The 20046-nt window shown below is 37.7% G+C and overlaps 1 protein-coding gene across 1 annotated transcript in view; it reads left to right on the forward strand.

Annotated features, from left to right (window-relative positions):
• LOC121380956 (polypeptide N-acetylgalactosaminyltransferase 5-like) overlaps nt 1–20046 on the forward strand; it is a 219654-nt gene that overhangs the window by 112991 nt on the left and 86617 nt on the right. The gene's annotated exons all lie outside the window — the stretch shown is intronic.

A 20046-nucleotide genomic window follows, 5' to 3' on the forward strand; every position in this document is an offset into this window, starting at 1 on the left:
ATGTGATGTTTATAATGTGAATCTAATGGAGTTTTAATTATTGTGTGTATTATAGTCCATCCCATCCTTCTACAAAAGTGATTTTTGTTAATAATTTCAGTTTGGTTTGACGTAAGAAGAAAGTAAAAGTGTTTTGGAAATAAAACAAATAATAAAAAAAGTTACAAAACAATCGGCTCAGAAATAAATAACTTGTAAATTCTATAGTATGAAAAAAGGCGTTCTCTGTGGGATGGACTATAAATGTATCATATTCAGTGTTCTGTCTACTGGAGTTTTTATTATTGTAGGCATTAGTGTATCAATTAACAGTATTTTAACTAACAGCTATTGGAGTTTTAATTACTGTAAGTATTAGTGTATCAATTAACAGTATTTTATTTAATAACTAATGGAGTTTTAATTACTGTAAGTATTAGTGTATCAATTAACAGTATTTATTAGTGTATCAAATTATTTTTAAATGACTAATGGAGTTTTTAATTACTGTAATTTAATGACTAATGGAGTTTTAATTACTGTAAGTATTAGTGTATCAATTAACAGTATTTTATTTAATGACTAATGGAGTTTTAATTACTGTAAATATTAGTGTATCAAATAACAGTATTTTATTTAATGACTAATGGAGTTTTAATTACTGTAAGTATTATAGTGTATCAATTAACAATATTTTGACTTACGACTAGTGGAGTTTTAATCATTGTAGGTATTAGTGTATTAATGAATAGTCTTTTGTAGTGTTTTCCCCAGGATTTGTGTTCAGAGGGTTGGCAAAATAGTTAAATGTAGACTTAACCCCCAATGGGGGTGAAAATGCTAGGAGGGTTCGGGGGCATACATGGTCCCCTGTAAAAAATATTGAAAATTCAGTTGCTGTTAGATGCATTCTGGAGTACATTTGGGTGTTATGTATACTTATACTAAGTTATAGAAAGATATACTTCAATAAAAAAAAAATGTTATTATTTGTATAATGTCAAAACACCGGCCTCGGTGGCACAGTGGTTAAGCCATCGGACTATAGGCTGGTAGGTACAGGGTTTGCAGCTTTGTACCAGCTCCAACCCAGAGCAAGTTCTTAAGGGCTCAGTGGGTAGGTGTAAGGCCACTACACTCTCTTATCTCTCACTAACCAACTAACAACTAACCAACTATATTGGACAGATAGCTGAGGTGTGTGCCTAGGACAGCGTGCTTGAATCTTAATTGGATATAAGCACGAAAAATAAGTTGAAATGAATGCATGAATGTCAAAACTTTGATCAACTATAATTTCAAAAGAAAGTATGGAATTATTTGACTAAGTAAAGCAGATAATACATATTACTTAATTCTTAATTGTCATTTATTTTCTTGATTTTTCAAATTATATATAAAAAAATTTTTTTTTAAATCCTCTAACCATGAGATCAGTGCTTTTTAAAATTCACTAGCCATGATTGAAAATTCACTAGTCCTACTTCTGGTGTTCTAGAATTTAAACAAATTTGCTTATCATAGGGCCAGTGGATTAACTAGCCATACTTCAAAATTCATTTGCTAAATTTTAATAATTGATAAAATCAATAAATGAAAGTAAAGAACTTTTCATTGTACAATTTGAAATACTGATATAACTCGGATATTGTCTGTTAGTTTGTCACTTTACACACCAGGTGGGTGGATTAGTCATTGAAAAATATGCTAAAATATTCATTATTTTATGATAAAGTTAATATTGTACAATATTTAAAGCAATTAAACTATAAATGAATGATCAACAACACAGTCACGTCCCACCACAAAAAATACATTGCCTATTGGGTACGAAACAAAGATAATTAATGAATGTATGAATGAACGAACGAATGAATGAATTAATGAATTAATGAATTAAGCATTAAACAAATTAATGAAATTAGACATTAACAAATGCATGCTTTGTTACTTATAAATTGATATCTAATATCGATTTACTCCCCCGTCCTTTTAACTTGGACTTGAATAAAATAACATCAGTAGACATATTCATTTCAGGAATGGGACATAGATTACTTATATGCTGGGATATATTTCAAAGGAAATTGAAAGAACTGACTTGTAGATCTTTAGTGATACGATCGTGGTGGTTCAGTTTTTCTTCTTTTATACGATCATCATCATAGTGGTTGAATGTTTCTTCTTTCCCACTGGCCATTGGGCTCAAACAATCTTATTATTTGGTGAATATATAGTTTTTGTATTTTAAAAAGTTCCATCTGCGAATTGGTCACAAAGGCGAGTCCTTTTTTTAACGGTTACAATTTTCACGGTCCCAGTAAAATAATTCAGGGGCTCGGTGCGGGGTCTGACAGGCCCCTAGGGGAAACACTGCTTATGACTAATGACTAACCCGGTACCAAGTAAGGGTTCTTCCAGAATTTATCAGTGGAGGAGGTGGAGGGGGTGGGGATGGGTATGGTTGCTGTAATTAATTTTTCATGTCTCATACATATGCTGTATTTATTTTCTCCTATAGATGGGGTAAAATAAAATTTTATTTTGCGCTTGGTGCAACCCCTGTAATTAAGAAAATGTCCATGGTAAAGAAACATGCCATTGAAAAAAACCCCCACCTGCATATAGTCCAAGGCAATTGCAGGAGTTGTTGGTCGATATATACTAAAAGGCAAAAGTTATTGTGACACACAAAAGACAAAGATAATTGATAATAAGTTTTTACTGCCGTGTATGAAACGTTATAATATGGAAAGACAAATGTCTGAAGGCATGGAAATGAGCAACAGTCCATGAAAAGGGTGCACCTGCCATATGCAAATGAGCCACATCACTAGAGGGGGTCCAGATTGAAGTTCACACAGTCAGTGGCAAGCTAGTGTGTCCACCTTGAGCACTGATACAGGCCTGGCACCATCGTCTTATTGAGGCCACTAAATGCTGGAGAAAGGGATGGTACAGGCTGTGAGAGTTGCTGGCTGGAACCTGTTTTGCAGATGTGTGGTTCAGATCCATGTGTCTTGGCGAGGGGTTGCCACGGGTGGTCGGCCGCTACGGGTACGGTCCCTGATCTGGTTGTTTTGTTGATATCATTGCCATAAGTACCATATAGTGTTTCTGTGGACGTTGAATTGATGTGCGACGTCACACTGCGAGGTCCCAGATTCAAGCATCTGTCATTTTCACTGAGGCGTGGCATGACGAAATTGCCTCAAACAGTTCACTATTGGTGTTTTTTCTGACTTCTGGACTTCTAAAGGCTGCACAAAGTGGCAGTGATTTGCAACTGAATGTCTGGCCTTTTATGGTGAACACTGGACAGGATTTCTCCCGAATATTCCATGTTTCTTGCACAAAGCATGCAATCGCTGCAACAACTGCTTGGTTGAATTTCTTTGAGCTGTTTCATGCACATTTTCTCTGGTTTACATCCATAAATCCATTCACAAATTTATTACTCCAAACAATCCATGTCACAATAACTTTTGCCTTTGAGTATATTTTTAAAGACCACACCCCACTTTCATTTCTCAACAACCCCAACTGAATAATACTACAACTGTGACCTTGAAGCACTGGAAGTGTGTAGTTATTAAAACACAAGCTCATCACTGACAGCCATATATGCCTCTAGAGCACTGGCTGTTATTACATTCCAAGGTTGGTGAGTCCAGTGATTAACCTGGCGATTGAACTTCCCACCCATAATCATATTTACTGAACAACCAAAGAAAAATCTTATTACCTCACCTCTTATTGTATTAATTTTATGGAAAATGAGCGATGTGATGCAATTACTGGTGCCCGGAAACATGATGGCTTTGACACTTTGGTCATCACTGTATGACAGCAGCCGATAAACTAATAGTTAACATACATGTCAGTTTAATGTCCATAACATGTTCTTTCTGCAGAGAGCTGCAGTTACCAAGCAGTCAAGTGGCTTTACAACTGTTACACACGTCTATAAAGATCTCTTAAAACCTATAAAAGGTTTGCCCTGTGCACATGCATGTGGTTTTTATATGATGTAAAATAAAAACACAAAAGTGTATGTTGAAAGGATTTGTGCCAAGAATTTGACAGATTGCAATAAATGTGATCAAACACGACATCAGAAATACTAACTGGGTTTTTTTTCTTTTTCTTTTAAATATCTGGAGTCCAGTTCAAAATTTATTTATGGTATATTACTTTGTTTCGAAAGTTTGTTTTGCTTAACAACACCATTAGAGGATATATACTCAACAAAGAAAGTTTAGCTAATGTTAAAAGAAATGGCATAACATTTATAAATTAACCTATTTTTATTAATTAGTATTCACATATGAAATGTTTACCATTTACAAACAACATAAACTCATCAACCTTTGCCTTAACACAACAGGAGGACCTGGTTTTGTTTTAAGTTTATTCAACCATGGCAAATTTAGATGTCCTAAAAGATATTTGCTAAACTTTCGTTGTTGAGTATATATTAATTAAGCATTGTTTTATGTATGTCAAACATGTGATGATGGTGACACATGAAGCAGAAGAGAGTTGAGGGGTAAACTGATGGTCTGAGACACACAGCAGCTAGTAAGACTGATCACTTCAGTTGATCTTTGTCTAGGTTTGTTTTAATGCTCTACAGCTAATATATCAAAAGAAAGAAAGAAATGTCTTATTTAATGATGCACTCAACACATTTTATTTACGGTTATATGGCACCAGACATATGGTTACGGACCACACAGATTTTGAGAGAAAACCCGCTGTCGCCACTTCATGGGCTACTCTTTTCCGATTAGCAGCAAGGGATCTTTTATTTGCGGTTTCCACAGGTAGGATAGCACAAACCATGGCCTTTGTTGAACCAGTTATGGATCACTGGTCGGTACAAGTGGTTTACACCTACCCATTGAGCCTTGTGGAACACTCACTCAGGGTTTGGAGTCGGTATCTGGATTGAAAATCCCATGCCTCGACTGGGATCCGAACCCAGTACCTACCAGCCTGTTGACCGATGGCCTAACCACACTAATATATCAAAGGCCCTGATATGTTCTACCTCATCTGTGGGAAAGTAAAGGTAAAAGATCACTTGTTTGGTAAGAATATATTGTGGAAGCGTGTTTCTTTGCTACAATTCTAGACCAAGTGTCACATTTACCCTGTATAATAGTTAACAGCATCTGCTTGATTAGTGTCCTGATGTATCATCAAATATTACTTTCATTTGACCAGGTATTGTCTGGTCTTTTCAATGACTATATATGTCTGTCTCAACTCATTTTCAATGTTGGTTTGACTAGGTATTGTCTGGTCTTTTCAATGACTATATTTCTGTCTCTACTCATTTTCAGTGTCTGTTTGACCAGGTATTGTCTGGTCTTTTCAATGACTATATATGTCTGTCCCAACTAATTTTCAATGTCGGTTCGACTAGGTATTGTCTGGTCTTTTCAATGACAATATGTCTGTCCCAACTCGTTTTCAGTATCAGTTTGACCAGGTATTATCTGGTCTTTTTAATGACTATTATGTCTGTCCCTACTCATTTTCAGTGTCTGTTTGACCAGATATTTCCTAGGCTTTTCAGTCCTTTATGACTGTATTGGAGTTCTGTCACCAATTTCCAATGTCCCTTTGTGACCAGGTATTGGCTAACCTTTTGATTGACTCTAGGACTCTATTGGAGTTTTGTCCCCACTCATTTCCAATGTCCCGTTGACCAGACCTTTTTCTGGCCTTTTCAGTGGCTAGATGACTGTTCTGGAGTTTTGTCCTATCTCATTTCCAGTGACTGTGCTGGTGTTTATCCTTCCTCTAAGATAAAGCAGCACTCTAACTAATTGCACAGTTTGGTGCAGAACGGCTGTAATCGGGAGCTGTGGATTGCCCATCGTTTTAGAGTGTGCCACTTTCTCTGTCTTTGTGACGCAAAGTGATTGATCGTCAGCTAGTGTCTGCAAGACTTGCGTTGGACCTTCCAGCAGACACCACTGGGCTTTTATTGAAAAGTGGCCATAGGTCTGTGCACATTTTCCCCGATGATGAATTGCCTGTTGTTGTTGGCCGTCTTAGAAATACAGCTTTTTGGTCTCACTTTCCTGTTGTTGCTGGGTGTCCTGTGAACAATTACTGTCTTACGGAGGCTTTGATGTTGGCATTACCATCAATTTGTCTCATGCTCATCCTTTTTCTGCTAGATGAGTTGAACTGATATCTGTTGAAACACCACTGTCAAAACTAAGATGGTTGTCAAGGTACTAAGTCAATCCAGGCTCTTATTGTCATGTTAGATATTCAGCTCCACTCTCCAAGTCAAAAACAGAGAGAGAGAGAGAGAGAGAGAGAGAGAGAGAGAGAGAGAGAGAGAGAGAGAGAGAGAGAGAGAGACAGAGAGAGACAGAGACAGAGACAGAGAGACAGACAGACAGAGAGCGCGGGGGAGAGGGGGTTTAGATATATATTTTTGTTGTTCTAATTTTTAAGTGAAACTTTTAATTTGAATGTCAGAACTTAAACTTTTAATTTTAACTTAAGGCCAAAATACAGTGAATTAATTTGTGTTTGTTTTAAAAGTTAAAATGAAAGTTACTAGTTATGATGCATTCTAATGAGTTGATACTTTTATTCTTATGTTCAGTGTACTGCAGAGTCTCTTATTTAAAGTTAAAATTTGTTTTGTTTAACGACACCACTGGAGCACATTGATTAATTAATCATCAGCTATTGGATGTCAAACATTTAATAATTCTAACCTATAGTGTTAAGAGAGAAAATCTGCTACATTTTTCCATTAGTAGCAAGGGATCTTTTATATGCACAATCCCACAAACAGGATAGCACATACCATTGCCTTTGATATGCCAGTCGACTGACAGCACATCAGGTGAGTGCTTTACCGCTGGCCTACGTCCAACCCCGGTACTGGAAGACGTCTTGTGTTCATTGAACTACAGATTCTCCTATCGGGGATGGGATTTTTTTTACATCTTTTAAATATCACTTAACTTTCTTGCATAAAACATTTTCACAAAGTAGTTAATTATTCAGGTATGGTATAACGATATCAGCTCTTTATTTCTTAAATGTGTATCACATCCCTATTAAATTATTTAAGGCGTTTACAGAGGATAACAATCAATCCAATTGAAGAAAATCACATTAGCTCCCTGTTTAATTAATTATTTTATGTTTCGTTTTAAATGTCTACATTACATTGTCGATGCAGAAAACAAACATTGTTTTATGTTATGATGAAGCACAAATGGATTACTGATGAAACTTATAGCTGTGGAAAATTAGCACTTTGTCACGGGATGAATCTAATTACGAAGACCTGCTGGGCGTTTGATTGGGTTTTTTCTGCTCGTTTCTCCGTGATTTGCACAATCCTGTCACTGGGGAAATAAACTTAATGTTAAATTGGAAAACAAATAGCAGGTTTTTGTTTCGTTGGTTCCGGGTTGTGTACGTTTTTTGTTTCTCATGCTTTGTGGCTGGAGCAGCTGTCTTTAATATTTTCCAGCACTCGACATTGAATCAGTTATGAGCATACTTTCCTTTTCTTTAATTCCTTTCAATGAATGATTCATTGTTTTATCAGTTTGGTTGAAGTCTCTACCTGCACTGTTCCTGATTACCAGGCACCTATCAGATCCAGCCTCAAGTCTGGAGATAATAAATTGAAGTAAAACTGACAGATGATTCCATCTTGGTACTGCTTGCCTCTCCAGTGTGTCCAAGTGGCAATGTAATGTGTAATTTCGAATTAAATCAAACATGTTTCACTTTTCTTTCTGATACTAGCGTCTGGGATGCACAGATAGTGCTGTTTCTGTAATCTGGAAATGTTTATGGGTGTAAACAAACGGAGGAGTCTGGAGAACTGTGCTATATTGTAATTCAGGATAATACTCTTTGTGTAGTTGTGCATGTAGACTGGATTGGATCTCACAAAATTGTTCATGCACATGTGTGTGTGAGTGTGTGTGTGTGTGCATGCATGTATGTGTGCATGCATGTCTTTTTATGTGTTTTGTAACTAAATTGACAAATTTAAACTTTAAATGAAAGAAAATGATGGTTTTTAATATGAAAATTGATGAAGGAACATAAATGCAGTAGTAAAATAGATGTATTATTTAATAATGTTATTCCTTCCACTCAGTAGTGTTTGTTTCACTCTCAACTGACATCTTCCACATAATTGCATCTTGAACTGGAAAACACATCTAAAAAAAAAAGAAGGAATAATCCAATCGACGGTAGGTTTTGGCAACATTATTGGATATATCAGTGGTTGAATTTAATTGAATGTCTCGGCAGGCCGCACACGGAAGTTTGATTAGCAGTGTGTTTCTGCGAAGACATGTGAGAAGTTCCAATTCACTGATCAGTAATGAATTCTTGACCTCTTAATGCAAAACATTTTAACCCAGCTCTGATTGCAGTCTCAGTCAAAGTGAACTGGTTAGCAGGTTGCTCTAAGATATACTTTGTGAAATGGTTATACTTTTTTTTATTTGTGATAACTGTTATATATCAGCCATAAAACGGCTACAGTTAATTGTATTGTTGTGTGTAGATTGTATTATACAACATGGCCATGATCATTCATTTTGGTTTCCTTGGTCTTTTTCGGTTAAACTTATGATAGAGATGAAGTTAAAATTTGTTCTGTTTTACCATTAGAGCACATTTATTTATTAATCATCGGCTATTGGATGTTAAACATTTGGTAATTCTGACATCTAATCTACCGTTTTTCATTGATAGAAGGGATCTTTTATATGTAACTACCCACAGACAGGATAGTACACACCATGGCTTTGATGTACCAGTCATGGGGCACTGGTTGGAATGAGAAATACCCCAATGAGGGAGTGTTTCTACTGAGGTGGTTCGATCCTGTGATGCATGCAGGCAGGCGCCCTATTAACTGATAAAGATAAAACTTGAGAAAAAAGTCACTTTATTTTATTCGTTAATGGACAAGAGTGTCACCTTTATGACAGAGGAATCAGGTTTTTGTTTCTCTTCAGACCATATGTACCCTGCTTGTATGATACCTACTAGTAGACACTTAACCAGCTGAAACACACCTCAGTTTGACTGGTTCTTATACTTTAATTTATGGGCATTACAGTGTGAAAATAACACTATAAGAAAACTGCATGGACAGCAGTAAATTTTCCATATCCTGTAAAAGTAACAAATGGTTTCACTCCATCATGAAGATTAAATTAAATTTATCACTTACCCTGGTACTCCAGATTCTGTATGCCTAAGCAAATACAGTGGAAACCTGCCAAACTGGGTGTTAATATTTGATTGGTATAGACTGGATCCAGTTTTCATAGGTCTACATTTTAACTTTACCTTTGCACAAAAACTTACAGAATGTATGAGTTGTCTACCTTCTCACATACAAATTATTTTGCTATATTCTGCTAATTACTTCGTAAATTCGTGTGTCGATTAAATACATTAAATACACAGAACAGATACGGTTGGATTTTTAATTTATTTTTGATAGTGTTTATGTTGGATCATAAGTTTATCAAATTCCCTCTTTGTACAATTCCATTGCATGTTTGTGCTATCAAATAGATCCAACAGTTAGGTAATTAGAATATTTCTAGTATAAACAGCTTATTCAGATCATAACATTTGCAAGATGTGTTTGTTGGCTTTTAATTTCGCGTATTTAAGATGTCTTTTGCATCTCATTTGGACATTTCTTTTCTCTTTATTTTCTTTATTGAAAATACAGTTGAAAACTGTCAAGCATTAATGACTCATTTGAAGGCATGTTTGCATGATATTGGACTTCTTGTTGCATTTCTTATATATCAAGCTATGTCAGTGGTCATTCTGTTTCAACAGGATTCTGGCCTACTCAAGGTCAAGTTTTGGCAGGTTCTATTGTAATTTTTGACAAGAGCTCCAAGTCATAGATGTCATCAATACTGAATGGAGATCATCAAAATTGATAAATATACAGTGTTCTAAGACATCATTAAAGATGGTAGATATACAGAGTCCCAAGACATTATCACAAATGATAAATATACAGTCCCAAGACATCATCACAAATGATAAATAAACAGAGTCCCAAGACATCATCACAAATGATAATATACAGTCCCAAGACATCATCACAAATGATAATATACAGTCCCAAGACATCATCACAAATAATAAATATACAGTCCCAAGTCATCATCACAAATGATAAATATACAGTCCCTAGATATCATCACAAATGATAAATATACAGTCCCAAGACATCATCACAAATGATAAATATATAGTCCCAAGACATCATCACAAAAGATAAATATACAGTCCCTAGACATCATCACAAAAGATTAATATCCAGTCCCTAGACATCATCACAAAAGATTAATATACAGTCCCTAGTCATCATCACAAATGATAAATATACAGAGTCCCAAGACATCATCACAAATGATAATATACAGTCCCAAGACATCATCACAAATGATAAATATACAGTCCCAAGACATCATCACAAGTGATAAATATACAGTCCCAAGTCATCATCACAAATGATAAATATACAGTCCCAAGTCATCATCACAAATGATAAATATACAGTCCCAAGTCATCATCACAAATGATAAATATACAGTCCCAAGACATCATCACAAATGATAAATATACAGTCCCAAGTCATCATCACAAATGATACATATACAGTCCCTAGTCATCATCACAAATGATACATATACAGTCCCAAGTCATCATCACAAATGATAAATATACAGTCCCAAGTCATCATCACAAATGATAAATATACAGTCCCTAGTCATCATCACAAATGATAAATATACAGTCCCAAGTCATCATCACAAATGATAAATATACAGTTCCAAGACATCAAAGGTGTTAATGTTTCCATCAAGAAACATTATATTTATTCGTGTTCCAAACATTACACAGTCTGAGGGAAATGCTGTCCTCTTTGTGGGAAAGTACTTTTATTAAAACAATGTAAAGCTTTGCTGCTAAAAAAAAAGAAAAAAAGTAGCTTATGCAGCAACCCTGGATTTCTTCTAATATTTAGCCAATGATTTAATAGTGTGTGATTAGAATCGGCATCATAACCTGGCTGATCTCTCTACCATGGACTCTTGACCTACATCAATGACATGAGGTGTTTCCACCCCAGCAGTAGGTTGTCACATTCTTAACACTTTGATCCTTGCCTGCTAGGACCAACTGTTTAATGTGTCGTCAAACACTTTTAAAACAAGATCTCAGCACTGTATGTGGAGAATCACAAACGACATCACAGACCTCAGTTATGGATTTGTTTAGACAGATTCCTGCCAGCCACAGGCAGTTTATCTCTCATGAACCACTGGCTTGTGGAACCTCTGCATAACCAAGTGAATGTTCAGCAAGCACAGATATATCTCTGTGTATTAGCTGGAACACCTCATCAATGGCAGCTAACGAGGATGCTGACACATGGCTACTTGATGATCAGGCAATCAGAAGATGAGCTTAATTGCATCTCATTATCACCTTGATTTGCAATTTGTATTCAGTCAGATCTGGCTTAGTCGGACTTAGTCAGCCTCTGGTAATTAAGGGCTGTTCCAAAGCTGATCACATATGAGGGGTAGGGACTGGAGGCACTTTTATACCTTTAAACGATATAAGCATGTAAATAGTTTTAAGTCAAGTTTATGCCTTGTTGGTCAGCCAGATTCCCCCCCCCCCCCCCCATGCATATACATGTATGATATAAACAAACTTATTTTATGAGTATAACCCACCGACCCACCCCAATATGAACAGTTCTGGAACAGTCCTAAATCATAGTTATGGTCTCATACTGACTTATCTACATGTCATCCCAGCCTCCACAAAAATGTTTTTATCAAATAATTTAATTTTTTTCACACCAAAGAGAGAAAAGGGTAAATGTTTTAGAAATAACAAATATGTAGAGACAAATTAATACAAAAGTCAGATTTTACGGTAACTTCCTTTCTTACTCCAACCTCTCCCTCTCCCTTTCTTTTTTTCCGTATTTTGTGTAAATTTTTACTGATCTGATAGATCATAAAATGTATAATTTTTAATATGGTAATTACTACAAAATTTTATTCATTTCGTTTTTTAAAAAAAAGATGAAAGTATATTGCAAATAAAAATAATACATTTCTGTTATTTCCAATCCTTCTATTCTGCTTTTCTACATAGCAGCAGATTTAAATTATCTGGTATTGTTACAAAATACTTTTATTGATGTCAAGATTGAGAATTACTGGTAAAAAAAAATACATTATTTGTTTGTATTTGTTTTTAAGGAAGGCATTTTAACCATTTTTATTGTTTGACAGAAACACTATTTCATGAACTGGAGGTCAGCCTTTCTTTCACTGTTGATGCTTCTTCATAGATCAAGGGTTACTTGACTGATCTGGTGTCCTTCCATTCATCAATTATTCCTTCACAAATCAAATGCTCCGTCATTCATCAAATTCTCTTCCACCGATCAGAGGCTTCTTCGCTTTTCTTTCTGCGACAGCTTCTGCCTTGATCCATTGCCGTTTCATGGATAAATGCCTCTTTGCACAGTTGCTCATCCACTGATGAAGTCGGAAGTGTATATAAAAGACCCCCATGCTCATCAGTAAATTTTATCCACGAGATGGCAGCTGGGTCTTTTTCCTCTCACTTTAGACCAAGTGCCGTAATTAAACAAGACTTCCTTTCCTTTCTGTTCGTAATCTCCCTCAGCAGATTGTATGCCTTGCCAGTGACCAGATATTGTCGGTGATGAAAATCTCCTGTACTGATCAAATTATCCTTAGTTGATGAAGTTACCATTTACCAATTGTATATGCACAGCTGACAGAAAATCCTATTTCTGACCTATGATGTTCAGTGCTTGTATCTATTTGTCGCTCCTTGTCTCCCCCCCCCCCCCCCATTACTCATCCTTTCCTTTTTTTTCTCTGTCTGTCTGTCTTTCTGTCTGTCTGTCTCACTCTCTGTCTCTTTTTAACACCCCCACCCCACCCCTTCTCTCTATCTCTGTCTGTCTCTCTGTCTCTGTCTCTCTCTCTCTCTCTCTCTCTCTCTCTCTCTCTCTCTCTCTCTCTCTCTCTCTCTCTCTCTCTCTCTCTCTCTCTCTCTCTCATGCATACCCACCCACACACACACAAGCACACACCCTCATACACACACACCACCACCACTCCCCACACAGATGCTCAGTTGTAAAAATGTGTTGCTTTGCCAAACATTCTGAAAGTACCATATTCCTTTCGTCTTTGTCTTAGCCATAAGTCACCCCTTTCCCTTACAGCCATAAGTTGGCTGATGGTGTAAAATCAATTTCCAATGAAACGATCACAAAATTAAATCTCGGCGCCATGTTATGCAGCAACACGGCATTTTGTGAAGACAATGATTACGTCTTGAAATATCTCATCACTGAGTTCTGTGACGGCTTCCTGTTTCCAGTCCATCTGTGTCAACTGTCTGTGATGACTGCATGCCGCGTATTGATCAATCTGTAGTTTTTTCTATACTTGACAACTTTCAATTGAGCCGCGGTGTGAGAAAAACCTGGCAAAACTATCAGTACTGGTGGTGTCAAGACATGTAACAGTGATGTTTTTATTCATGAGTAAATTAAACGATATCTCATCAGACGAAGAACACCTGAACATCTTTATTTGTATGTTTTTTTGATTAAATCCAACCAATGTTCACTCAGCTTGGTTGCTTATTGCCACAAACAAGATAGGACATTGCTTACTCAATATTGTTATATCTCGGTCACACAAAATGGGTTGGAATGGGAAAACCCCTGCTAGTGCATGAGATTGATTCTTGTATCTTATTGGGATGAAGCTCTTGTCACTATAAGCTAATGTCTGCTTTTGTAACTTTGTACTGAGACCACCAGATCATTCACATGTCTTGTTTTAAATTTTCACTCCATAATAGACTTCTTGCCCTACCTGCCCTGCCTGCCTGCCTGCCTGCCTGCCTGCCTGCCTGCCTGCCTGCCTGCCTGCCTGCCCCTGACCCCTGACCCTGACCCTGACCCTGACCCTGACCCTGACCCTGCCCACCCGCCTGCCCATCTGCCAGCCTGTCTGTCTGTATTTATTACTATTGCTGCTGCTCTCTCTATTATAGTCTGTTAATTTTTTCTTTTACAAAGTTTTATGAAACTAGTAATTATATAAAATTATCTCCTGTTAGTGGATCTGAATAAATTTAAACAAATCTGAAAAAAAAGGGATAGGCCTTAATATTGGCTCTTGTCTGCTGGCCAATCCCAGAAGCTGAGTTGATGGCAATAAATATTGTTTAAACTAATCCCATGTCCATCTGATGATGTTTGTTTTTTTGCAAAATTCAGCTGGTCTGGTTTGTTGGGCACCAAATGAACCCCTGTCAACGGTAATCCGAGAGAGTGTGTTGGTTGTACTATGACAAACATTGGCAATGCATTTTTAAGCTGTGTAAATTCCGTGACACATTTGTGTTAGTCAATAATATTTCTACACCTTTTTAACGAGAGTTGGACGTCAGTTTGCTCCAAGGTTGTCGGCTGATTTTAACATTTTTTTTTCGTCAATCTTCGGCCAGAAAAGCAACTGAATACAACAGAATGTGGATTGTTTTTTTTATGTGTGGGATGTGGTATTGTGTTCTTTACAGAGTGTGTATATAATGTTTCCGTATTTTATATTTGTATTTCTCTGTATTCATCTTGTAAAAATCAATAGAAAGTTGAGGGGGCGGGAGGGGGAGGGGGGTCTTTACTCAGAAGAGATTTTTGTTTAATTAATTTATTGAGCCAACATTTATGCCGAGTTTTAGTCGAGACTTATTACTGAGAACTACTTTTTCAAAATGATCCTTGGTGTTTTATCTTACCTTACTTTGTTTATTTTAGCAGGTGCTAATTTAGAATTGAAAAAGTAGGAGAAGTGACTTCTCCCTTCATGGAACAAATGGGAGACATTTGATAAAAATGGGCGAAATTAATCAGTGATTATTTAAGACATTATAAATAAACTACAAAAAGGTTTTATTTCGGCAGTGAAAGGGAAATCTTGTTAGGTTACCGGTACATTCTGAAGTCATGGTTTGTGTTCATTCAAAAAGGTTGAATCATAGTATTTTGTAAGCAAAGTTTAAGTAAAATGTTTTTAAAATGTAATAGTGTTAAGCAACTAATAGTTAATGTATCATTAAAAGTAATAATCAGTATCATTTGGCATTTACAGTAAAGTGAAGGGGGAATCAAGAACAATTAACAGAATAACATTTAACTGATCAATTCCAAATGGCATGACATGTTGATGTTTCATGTCAAGGTATTAAAGTCTTATTCTGTTTTCTTTTTTCAATATACAGGTTGGTGTCTTGACGTCTGTTGTGTTTTTTTAATTAGATTTGGTCCCAAATATTTCAGTGACTTTGATGTCTTACAACTGCTAACAACTTTGCAGTTTGAGCCAACTTTCTGCAACAGAAAAAATAATCAAACTTTTGCTGGCACGATTAGTGCTTGTTTTAGTCAGAAGACTGAGATTATCTGTTCATGTTTTGGATGAATTGTGGTGAATACTTTGCAGATAATTAAGAAATCCGTATTCCTTTATTATTTTAGAGAACTAAATACCACCTGAATGTCCGTAACTAATAGCAGGTGTGTGTTTTCACCATGTATCCCATACAAAAACAGTGATTTACTATGAAAATATACATCTGAGTTTAGGAACTGTTTGCTGTAATCTGGTTGTTGCTCTAAGGTTTTTCCTTTTTAAACTCTCCAGTTGCTATAACAATGATCTTCTACCCATTAATGGACACTCCCTGAAGGCACCGTAGCTTATCCATTAACATCAACAGATAACCAAGCCCACTCGTATCTTTTTCTGTAGGGTTAAGAATATTGGTTTTGACAGCTGATCAGGTTTATTTCTTTATTGATATTGCACAGGGTTTTAGATAACACAATTCAAGGACAATGGACTTTTTCATCAACACTTTTATTGAGCTTTCAGACATTTTGTTTTTGAACATGTCCAATTCCATTCACATGTACATGGATTTACGTGTATTTGCGTTACTTATGCTAACTGATGTGTTAGTGTGATGGTTACTAAAGAGAAGTATGGACACTTTTATAAATATATATACTCAAGGACAAAAGTTTTTGTGTGTGTATTGCACACGGTATACGTTTAATGGTAATGAAGGGGAAATCAAATCATTTAAAAAAAATTATTTTTGGTCATTCATAAACATCAGATATTTTGCACAGTTATCTTGATGTTATCATCTTTGTCAGATTTCAACCAGTTACAGACTTTGCAGTTGGTTTGAGACTTATTTAGTGCACAGCAACTTTTTTCCATGAGTATATACTCTTCAAAAGAAGAAACACAAAACCACATTGTCGTAACATTTGGAGAATTGATTTAATTATTGAATGGTGAGTCCGATAATTACCAGATGTTGCAGGATTGTTCACAATTCACTCTAGTCCATTCTGAGTAAGTGATAGGACACACCACCAAGGTCAAGGTCATCTGGAGTCAATACCGGGTGTGGCCTCCGCGTGTGTTGACAACTGCCTGGCACCGCCTGCCCATTGAAGCAACCAGAGTACGGATGACGTCCCGGGGGATGGTGGCCCACTCGGCCTGCAAGGCTGCTGCCAGCTCGGGCAGGGTCTGGGGCTGTGGTTGTCGCTGTCGGAGGCGTCGGTCCAACTCGTCCCATAGATGCTCAATTGGGTTCAAATCCGGTGATATCGATGGCCAAGGAAGGACATTAATGTTGTTGTTCTGTAGGAAAGCCGTTGTGAGACGTGCTGTGTGAGGCCTGGCGTTGTCATGTTGGAACACTGCGTTGGCGTTGGCCATAACTGGAACGATGTGTGGCCGGAGGATCTGGTCAATGTAGCCCTGTGCATTCAGGTTGCCCTGCACGTGGACCAGGTCAGTTCTGCCAGTGTGTGAGATGGCTGCCCACACCATGACACTACCCCCGCCGAATCTGTCCACTTCCTGCACGCAGTTTGCCGCATAACGTTCACCACGACGCCTATACACGCGACATCTTCCATCATGACGTCGGAGCAGAAATCGGGACTCGTCACTGAACCACACCTGTCTCCATCGCAGTTGAGGCCATTGTCGATGAATCTGGCACCACTGCAGTCGGAGTCGACGGTGTTGTGGTGTTAAGATGACACCTCGAACTGGACGTCTGGCACGAATTCCTACCTCACGTAGGCGGTTCCGTACGGTCTGGTCGGATATCCTGCGCAAACCTGGTATTTCTGCGGCTGTGGAGGTGGCAGTAGTCAATCGTTCCCGAAGGTGGCGTACCCGGATGTAGCGGTCCTGCCCGGGGGTAGTGACCCGTGGTCGACCGGATCTAGGGAGGTCACGTGTTGATCCATGTTGCTGGTAACGGTCCCACAGTCTGGAGATGGTGCTTGGGGACACATGGAATGCCCTGGCAACGGCCGTTCTGGATTCGCCTGCGTCTAGTCGGCCGATGGCATTGTTTCTCTGCGGTTCACTGAGACGTGGCATGTCCTGGATTGTCAACTGTCGGCCAGATACAGAGGCCAGGCAAGCGAACACCCTGCACTTTTATACTGTCGGTGTTCATGTTGCACGTGCAGACAACGCACGTGCAGTGGTGACATGGTTTGCACGTGGCTGCGTTTTTGCGAATATTCACATTTTGGAACTTTATTGTACAGTAGCTGCGTTTTATCGAATGTAACCGTGGGAATGTGTTTGGGACATGCAATGACCTTATATTCACAAAGCATGAACCGGTAGGAAACATAAAATCGGAGTTATAACCCATTTGTACCCTTTTGCGTTTCTTTTTTTGAAGAGTATATATAAATGGTTAGGACACAACAGAACAAAGACAGGAACATACAGTATAAGAGTCTTAAGACATGTACATTGTACGTAAACCATTCATTAGAAATTAAATTACACATTTTGTAAATAGGAAGATGACATCATCTAAGCAATGACTGATAACATCACCTGTTTTTGATGGTTTTGTTTTAATATTTATTTTCCAAGTTGCCAATTCATATCAGGTTTTTTTAAAATTATTCTGAGATATTAAATTTCCATCATTTATATTCATAATGAAGGTAGTGGAGACTCTACTATTGTGTGTATGTATGATTGAGTTCGTAGGCATTGTGTTTTTAAATGGATGAAAAAGGAACACATTTTAGTTTGCTGTTGTTTTGTGGTTACATGGTTAAGAAAAATAATCATTCATCAATGTGTTTGGTATCTATTGATAAGGTGGTTCTAACCATCAAGAGAAAACTATTTTTTACGTTGGGTGATAGATTCTGATATTGCACCACTGCTGTTAGTAATGTATGTGCACATGATATAAAGAATAAAGAAAGAAAAAAATGTTTTATTTAACGACGCACTCAACACATTTTATTTACAGTTATATGGCGTCAGACATATAGTTACGGACCACACAGATTTTGAGAGGAAACCCGCTGTCGCCATTACATGGGCTACTCTTCCGATTGGCAGCAAGGGATCTTTTATTTGCGCTTCCCATAGGCAGGATAGCACAAACCATGGTCTTTGTTGAACCAGTTATGGATCACTGGTCGGTGCAAGTGGTTTACACCTACCCATTGAGCCTTGCGGAGCACTCACTCAGGGTTTGGAGTCTGTATCTGGATTAAAAATCCCATGCCTTGACTGGGATCCGAACCCAGTACCTACCAGCCTGTAGACCAATGGCCTGCCACGACGCCACCGAGGCTGGTGATATAAAGAATATGTCATGGTGGTAGGGCTTCTGCCAGAGATGTGCACAAACCAGTTTGTACATTTCAACGTATGTTTGTGCTTATATCCTATTAAGGTTCAAGCACGTTGCCCTGGGCATGTACATAAGCTATATGGGCTGTCTGTTTAGTGTTACTGGTTAGTTGTTAGTGCTTAGTGATAGAGAAGTTGGTGTAGTATAGCTAGTCGGTGTAGTATACCTACCCATTGAGTCATTAAAATTCGCTCCAGGTTGCGAACCCAATACCTACCAGCCTTATGTCTGATGGCTTAACCACAACACCACCAAGGCTGGTAAAACAAATCTCAGTCTCACTCATTGGGTTGTATACTTTTGATTTTATGTACATGTTACATATACCTTACCTAGCTTGAGACCGCTCAGTGCATGACCAAATATTAATGATTCCAGTGACATTGTCCTGAGGACAGGATGATTTACGGTGTGATAACCCTGTTCCTCACATACCAGAGTCACATGGGCATGTATGCCTGGGGATCAGTTTGTGGCTTCTGTTCCTTAATTGATGTGGTAATGCCCTGCAGCCCACCAGATAACAATGCACTCCAGGCTCGGTTTCATTTTACATGGAAGGAGTGGGTAGTTTTTATAAATTCACTGTAGTCTTTAATAGAGATAAATGAATAGCTTGTCACAGCAGCTGCTTTCTTTCATGCTCTATAGCATATTGTCAAAGTGGTATAGCCATTAAAGCTAAATATATTACTACTTGTATTAGGAAAGCAATATTTGTTTAATGACACCTCAGCACATTTTAAACTTTGGCTGGTGTCTAACATGGTTATTATGACACATGGTCACTTTAGACAAAGAGAAGAAACCTGCAGCTGCTACTTAGGCCACTCCTAATGAATATGTAGCATGGGATGTTTTATGTGTACTGCCATAAACAGGACAGTACATATCATAGCCTTTGATGAGATAACTAGTCGACTGTTAGTCACGTTTCAGAAGTCAGTGACTTCAAAGATGTCTAGGGTGGGACGTAGCCCAGTGGTAAAGTGCTTGCTTGATGCGCAGTCAGTTTGGGATCGATTTCTGTCGGGGCCCATTGGGCTATTTCTCGTTCCAGCCAGTGCACCATGACTGGTATATCAAAGGCTGTGGTATGTGCTATTCTGTCTGTGGGATGGTGCATATAAAAGTACCCTTGCTGCTAATCGAAAAGAGTGGTCC

This window comes from Gigantopelta aegis, chromosome 9, assembly GCF_016097555.1.
Source record: "Gigantopelta aegis isolate Gae_Host chromosome 9, Gae_host_genome, whole genome shotgun sequence".
NCBI classification, from domain to species: domain Eukaryota; kingdom Metazoa; phylum Mollusca; class Gastropoda; order Neomphalida; family Peltospiridae; genus Gigantopelta; species Gigantopelta aegis.